Raw genomic sequence first — 8,658 nt, forward strand, 5'->3', positions numbered from 1 at the left:
AAACAAGTTTCTCGCCAATGGAATGAAACATGATATATGATCATATCACAATAACGTCACGGATGAATCTCTTAACGAATAATCAGTTTTTTGACAATGAGCCACAACACGTCAAAACCTAATTTCAAAATAAAAGGCCTGTTAAGAGTACTAATACAAATTCTAAATAACGAGAAATAAAGTGAATTTTATAATATCGTTTGGCCCAAGGACTTGTACTACTAAAAGCATATAAAACAAAAGACTTACGGCGGGGAACGACGTCATATTAACTAACTCTACAAAAAAGAAGTAAACATCGTTTTGGAAAAGAGAGACAGAAAGAGACGATGGCGGTAGAAGAAGACACTCTCAATCCTCCTCCTCCTCCTCCTCCTCCTACGGAAGAATCCAACCCTAAATCTGTAGAGCATCGTATCGATCGATACCACGATGAGGAAGGCGATGATACCGAGGAATTAGGCAAATCCTCGGTTCCCACGGAATCGCATCCGTTGGAGCATTCGTGGACCTTCTGGTTCGATAACCCTTCTGTTAAGTCGAAGCAGACGACTTGGGGAAGCTCCTTACGACCTTCTCCAGCAGTTCTGGAGGTTACAACTTACAATGATTCTGTAACATGTGGTGGTTTTTTTTTTTTGTGCACAACATGTGGTGGTTTAGATCTTAAGTTTAATCTATTAGCTTCAATATTGAATTCTTGTATATGGTTGCAGTTTGTACAATAACATGAGGCATCCGAGCAAGTTAGCTCACGGAGCTGACTTTTATTGTTTCAAACACAATATCGAGCCTAAGTGGAGGATCCTATCTGTGCTAACGGTGGCAAATGGACTATGAACTTTTCTAAGGAGAAGTCTGATAAGTCCTGGCTTTACACCGTATGTCCTTTTTTTTTCTTTTTTTTTCTACTTCTTGTTTCACCATCCGAGTGGAGTCTTATGGGATTTTTTTTTGTTTTCAACTTGCTGCTTTTGTCTAGTTGCTTGCATTGATTGGGGAACAGTTTGACCATGGCGATGAGATCTGCGGAGCTGTTGTTAACATTAGAGGAAAGCAAGAAAGGATTTCCATTTGGACCAAAAACGCTTCCAACGAACCTGCTCAGGTCAAACCACAAATCTCTCATCAAACTCTCTCTCTCTGTGTGCTTAGGAAAGGCAGGCATGAAATTTTTGATACCTTCAATGTTACAGGTGAGCATTGGGAGACAATGGAAGGAGTTTCTTGATTACAACAGCAGCATTGGTTTCATTATCCATGTAAGAAGAGAGCTTCTCTTGATGATTGCTCATTCAAAATGTGTGTTTTTTTTTTGAATTTCTCACTGTTTGTTTGTTTATTCTTCTATTGGTTTGGTTTTTTTTTCTTCTTCAGGAGGATGCGAAGAAGCTGGATAGGAACGCGAAGAGCGCTTACACCGCTTGAGACCCCAACAACCTTTCATATCTTCGCACCGTTTCAGTACACATTTCACTTACAGTTTTGCAGTGACAGTTTTTGATGACTTGACACTTGTCTTTGTTCTTGAGTGTTAGCTGTTCACAAGTCCAGCATTTAGTGATAGATTTCCTAAATCTGATGGTGCCCTTTTTTTGTATAAACCAGACTTTTCTACTATAATTTTCATCTCGAGTAGTTGACAAAAACAACTGAAGCCTTGTTGGCAAAACCACCTCAAGATTTAGTAGGCCTTAAAATCCCTTTCATGTTTCAAAACATACAATACAAGGGTGGTCCATGCACGTTGTTTTCTTCAGGTTTTAGCTTTCTGTCGAGAACTTTTTCAATAAATATTGTACCGATTTAACTCCATTTTGTTGGTGACCGGTTAACTAACTCAGGTTATGACTTGTGAATGTGATTCCAACCATTACAAAGAACACATTGAGCATTGTCTATGAGAGAAGTCTCGTTGGTATCTACCATGACTAGGATGAACTCTCTACACCATTAATTGCAATCTCTCTAGAGACCATAAACAAACAATCTCTAATATCTTTCCTGTTAAAATCTTGCATGTGTGAAAGGGTTTTCTACTTATCCAAGAACATATGATTTCATTCACGCTAGGGAGTGGTGTTCACTCTTCAGCTTGTATCAGCACTTGTAAAGATTATAAACCCTAACGTAACACCAGTGGCGATCCCAGAATTTTTTTTTTGAGGGGTCAATTATATAACAAAAAGGTCAGTAGGGGGATTCGAACCCGATCTGTGGGTTCATACAATACTCTTTTAAACCAAATGTGCCATTTTCAACAATGATGTACTGCTAAATTTTATTTTTTATACCATATTTGTGGTGTCAAGTGACACCATAATCAGCTACATAGGTCCGCCCCTGCGTAACACTAAAGTTTCACAGCTTGCAGTTGCAGGTGTGAATGGTTGTTTACAAGTTTACGAGATTTAACCATGAAGTTTTGTTAAAGTTCAATTAAACCCACAATGTGTATCCAGCAACTCTGCTAGCCAAGCTGATAGATAAAACTATCAAAAATAAATTTACTATCATTCAAAGGAAGAGGGACAAGGACTATGAAGGTGGAATGCAATACTGGTTCGCAACAAAACAGAGTTAAAAGGAGATTTCTAGGAGATTTGAAGCTTTAAGTAAATAGAAACAGTTTTAATCTTGTTCTGTTGAAGTTAATCTTTATAAGGTTGCACATTGCTGTAAGAAGGGGGTTTTAATTAAATTTAACATTCAGTTAAACTCAACATTTTGTACAATTTGTTTCAAAGTTCATGGTTATAGTTTATCATATGTTTGAGAAAGAGTTTCTTGTTGGTATTTTAGGTGAAGATTTAAGCTTGAAGTATAAATCTATTTTACTGGCCCTGTAAATTTCTTATAAATTGAATGAATGGAAAGAAAGAGGTCCAAAGTTGAAATACAATGTAGATGGTTTAATACGGATATGTTCATTTATTTATTTTTATATTTTTGAAGAAAAAAGGTCCATGTGTTTTGCAAGATAGTTGAAGCCTTAAGGGCTTAAAGTTTCTTATGATGTGATATTGAAATTTATAAAATTTTAGTTTTTTTTAACGTTGGATAATTATGCTATTGCAAATTATAAAAATATTATATGATTATGCTATTACAAACGATGAAAATATTATAATAATTTTACTACCGATAATTGTATCTGCTTTATAAAGATTCGCGTCTAACTGTATAATCTGAGTCGTCATATCGGATTAATGCTTAACAGTACTTCTTGTACCATGCTGCTGATCTTTTGTAAGATCTTTTTTCTATTAATTCACATAATTTTATTTTTATTGGAATTTGAAATTCAAATATTTTGGTGTAAAAATATTAATGAATTTGTAATCGTACCAGTCGACGAAGGGGATTTCTACCATTAAATTTAGTTTTAAAAGACAACTTATTAATGGAAACATCGAGATGACTTTAAAATGAATTCAATAGAATTATTCGTAGGGAAAAGAAAATATCAGTAATAGTTCATTGACATTATTGTAGGGAAAAAGGGTACATATGTCAGTCGATGATGAACGTAAATGGATATTACTGTTTTGGCACATATCTATATAGTTGTCATGGACTCCTCAACACACACAAATTTCACGCACTGATAAAACATATACATATTTATATTTTCTTATTACATTATTATATCAATTTAAAAATGTTAATTTACCCAAAAATATTAATTTAAAAAATGAGAACAGTTTTTTTTGGTAAAGGAAAATGAGAAGAGTTTACAAACTTTTGATATATATATCGTAGATGTATATGTGAATTGCATTGTATCTCTAACTACACAATCAAACAACAAATGAGATTTAAACAAAACGACTCAGACCGAAACACTCATCTATTTTCCGACCTTAAAAATACTACGGATTGTGAAATCGAAAGCTCCTTGACGACAAACAAATAGAGATAACTATTATGATGAATAACTATTGAAGAGTAAGAAGAAGAAGAAGAAAACAGGAAATAGCTATGGATGGAATAAAGGACCAATAAAGTAAAAACCAAAATAGCCTGCACCTTCGACAATCACTTTCGTCTACCGGATAAATCTATAAGAAACAAAACCCCATTCAGTTATTACTAGTTCAATAGTCTCCCGTTTTAAAATACATGTTTCTTGAATTATAACCGTTTCATGTATGTGTATATCTTGATAGTTTGTTGGGTGCAACAAAAAATAACTTGATAGTGGACATACATTTTAATTAGCTTTTCCTTCCTACGCAAAAAAGTTTTTGGCTTAGCATTCTAAACCTAATTGATCCAAATCAATATATTCTCTAGTGCTCCACAAAGTAATACATCAACATAGAGTAAAAATCAATAGCTTAGAATTATATTTGTATTTTGACCGTATTTGATATATCAATATATTCTCTAGTGCTCCACAAAGTAATACATCAACATAGAGTATTGATCAATAGCTCAGAATTATATTTGTATTTTGACCGTATTTGATATATCTTTGTTATCTAGTAATTTAAATTAGGACTAACTGCGTTATAACTTATTTTAAGTATATGTAAAAATAAATTATAAACCGAGAATCATATACCTCATATACCAAATTCACCTTGGTCAGAAAATAAATCAAGTCTAACAAAGGAAAAATATCATATGATAGAACACTTAATAATTTTTCGAGCAAAGCACTACTGCGATAATATTAAAGCACATAATTATCTTAAAAAATGTTTTTAATTTACAAGACAAGTGAAATAGAAAAGTGTTTCCACAATCTTAAGAGCATCTCAACACTACTTCATTTTTGATTCTAAACTCTATTTTGGAGTAAATTTTTTCCAATCTTATTCTATGTTTAATTTCAAAATAGAAGTAATAGTTAGATTGAATAATCTTATCCATTACTTCATTTTAAAGTTAAAATTTTATTTATGGAATTATCTTTTTAATTTTGAATATTTTAATTTCATATTTAAATAGTATTTAAAATAATAGAATAACATGAAAATATAATATTTAAAAATATAATAATTTATATAATAGTGTATAAACTCATAAAAATCAAAAATAAACATAAGAAATATGAAAATATAAAATAAAAGATTTAATAATTCAATAAATGGAATAGATAAGTTTGAGGTTAGTATATGCATAAACATATGGATTATGTACAAAATTTAAATTAAAAAGCAAATTTTTGTATTCTTTTTATGTTATTTGAATGCATAATTATCTTGTTCGATTTACGAAAATACAAGATAAAGAATCTCATTGTTCATTTAGAAATAAATTAGTTGATCATTTTATGATAAGATATTCTAATGCTCATTACTAAAACAAAATATGGTATCTTATATATTTTTATGTTTTACTGTATTTTCAATAATAGATGTTTAATTTAAATAAAATATATTTTATGAAAATTTTGTAAACATAAAATAGCTGGTTAATTTTTAAATTTTTATAAGTTAAAATATTACTAATAATTATTACTAAATAAAAAAGAATCATTTGAAAATATTTTTTTGTAGTAAAACTGAAGTAATATATTGCAATAAAATTCAACTTTGTTTTTAGATTACACCATTTTAAAGTAAAAAAAAAGTAATACATAGGAGATGTTTTAAGTTTATCCTCGGACTAGCTAAATCGAATGATCCAACGCGTACTACCACTACCACCTACTTTTAAAACTTCAATCATTGTAAAATCGAATGATTCAACACGTACTAAACGAAGAAATTAGGAGCAATTATTTCAGTCTCTCTTTTATCAAATCAAATTAGTTTCTTTCCCACTGAGATATACCCTATTTTCTTCACGTAAAATTTAAAACGAGTAAAAAATGTGTGGCTAAAACTAAAAGAGAAGAGACTATGGACTCAACAAGAGCACTGGGACATCTAAAAAGTCAGAAACTTTATCTGATTACATATTTATATATACAAACATCGCGTTTGACAAATGTTAGATGTCTGTTTCATGTTCCATATGAAACATAAAGTAATGAGCACATAAATATATATGCATCAGTCGTTTCTCAAATTTCAAAATGATCACGTCTTCTATATAACTTTTTTATAGCAGGTTTGTTCAGTACGTATAAACCAACTAAATTGAATTAACTTATGATCCAAACCAAATCTAACTCTCTCTCTTTTTCTATATCTATCCTTGACACCTACAAATAGTGAACAAAATGGCTTATTAGATTTATGGGTTAAGCTTCTTTTCCAATTTGTAGAGAGACTGTGATCTAAGCTACAAAATCCAGTTTTACCAAACAACCAAAAAGTTTTACCAAACAAACAAAAAGTTAAAAAACCCCACCATTTTGAAATTCTGGCCAAACTGTGGGCTCTTGACAATAACTGTGTGCTATTAGGTATTTGTATTTCTCAGTTCTTACCTTCTTTAAAAACTCAGAGTCTTATCATATTAAATTATTAATTGTTTTTGTTTCCTTTCTATTTTTGGCTCAATTAGATCATCTGTTACAACTTACCTCGATTGGTCCTTTATGTACAAGCTCGTTCAATACAAGGTCGACCACTTTTTTTTAAAAAAAAAAATCTTTCTCAACGATCATTTTCTAATAGTGTTTCATTTCACTTCCTTTTTTCATTTTTTGTTTCAATAGTACTTCATTTTTTTCTTCATTTCTTTTAATTTTGAAGAATCGAATATTTCTTCAAATTTGAAAAAATATTGTTCATTTTTTAAGATGAACTTTTTAGTTACAAACTAATCCTTCATTTCAACTTATTTTTGTTTTATACTTAAATAATTTATAAGTTTTGATATTGCCCTTGTATTATTATCTTCATCTAATTAGATGTTAGTAACAAAGAACATTAAAATATTAATTTCAGAGAAATTTATGTTTGATTTAGAAGAATTTCAAATAAAATAAGTTCATTTTCGTTTTGGAATACATTGTTTAATCACTTGAATATATATATATATATATATATGGTGTTTCTTTATAAAATCTAATATTTTATTTATTTATGTTATGTGTAGTGATTATATTAAATAATAATGTTTAACTTATAATAAGTAGTAATTTTTCGGATTACTGTTAAAATAAAATAGTTGGATAAAATTAGTAAAAAAATTTAAAATACAAAGTGATATTAACAATTAATTATAGAATGGTGATAGAATATGTAAAATATTTCATCAAAAGAAACATATTGCTACATTTTTTGAAGAACTTCAAAATTTGAAGAAAAAAAATGAAGCTAACGTATTGTAGATGTTATTAGTCATATATCTTACATTAATTACCTTACCAGACAAACTTGAATAGTTACGTGCAATGACTTGACCGCTAGCATATTTATTTTTTCACTAATCATCTAAACTTGTATGTTTTCATGTGAGATCTTTTCTCCAGGAAAGATTATTCAATGTACTCCAGTCCATTCACTAGAGTGGAGATATAGACCAAACTATACAAGAACAAAGAAACCAACAACACCATCATGGCCGACATTAATTAGCTGCCGGACCAGAAAGCAAACAGATAAATTTGAAATTGCAGCAGTTAGGATGAACTCCTCAATTAAAAAAAAAGCCACGATTGGACTTTTCCAATCATGTAGTAGAACTTCAGATGCTATACTCTAGTTCTAATCATATGTAATATGGATAAATCTTATAAATACGACGGAGCTCGAATAATTAACAAATTATGTTCAATAAAAAAAGACAAGTATGGTGATGGTAGAACAAACTAGCAAAAGCAATTATCATTCAAATGAGTAAAAATGAAAAAAGATCATGTAATAATGAAAGTTCTCTATGTATGGTTATTTCCCAAAAATGATCGAATTGATAAATGTTTTAGCAATAACTGTAGTTTAGTGTTTGTGTTAACGTAGTTGTTGTATAATCATAAACCCGAATTCAAAATCCGTATAATGCTAAAACAGTACTCCCTTTATTTTTATTTGTAGGTAGTTTTAGCAGAATATATTTGTTTCACAATATAAGGTGTTACAGATTCCAAAGCAATGAAATAATATAATTAAAATTCATTTAACTAGAAAGTGTTATTTTTCCATTAAATGTTTTTCTTAAGAATAACAATAACTCAATTCTCTAATTAAATGTCCAAGAAAAATTGAATGTGTTAATAGATAAAGTAATGTATTCTGCTTGCTGATTTCTAAAAAGTTAATAAATCTTAATATGCGTGCTTTTATGTTAAACTACCTACAAATAAAAACAGAGGGAGCATTCAATAATCAGAGTTGGATACAATCAAACTAAAGTTTTCCGGTTGCCGTTACATAAAAAGTACGCTTGATTGGTTGTTGTATATGCCTAGTCTAGTTACAACAATAAATGTTATTTGTTTTATTTGAAACAATATTTCTTGGACATCTGCTACAAGGGAAAAATATACTAACAATATACTATTTTTGGAAAAATATCTAGAAAATGCCTATTTTGTAATTAAATTTGTGCTAATTTGAAATATAATGATATTCAAAGGAGACTTCCAACTTTTCTCTTTGTTAGAGGAAATTAAAATTATATAAATATATTAAAAAGGTAAAAGATCAGTTTACCTTTATTCGTTTTCTCTAAATTCAATAGATTAACCTTTTTGATAAATTAACCTTTATCTTAGTAAGGCTTTTGATTCCATATATCTTTGTGTATAAGCCAATG

The 8,658-nt window shown here is 29.7% G+C and overlaps 1 pseudogene; it reads left to right on the plus strand.

Annotated features, from left to right (window-relative positions):
* Nucleotides 1-254: 254 nt before the first annotated feature.
* Nucleotides 255-1,820, plus strand: LOC108831559 (eukaryotic translation initiation factor 4E-1-like; annotated as a pseudogene).
* The last annotated feature ends 6,838 nt before the right edge of the window (nt 1,821-8,658 follow it).

This window comes from Raphanus sativus, chromosome 4 (assembly GCF_000801105.2).
Source record: "Raphanus sativus cultivar WK10039 chromosome 4, ASM80110v3, whole genome shotgun sequence".
Lineage (NCBI taxonomy): Eukaryota > Viridiplantae > Streptophyta > Magnoliopsida > Brassicales > Brassicaceae > Raphanus > Raphanus sativus.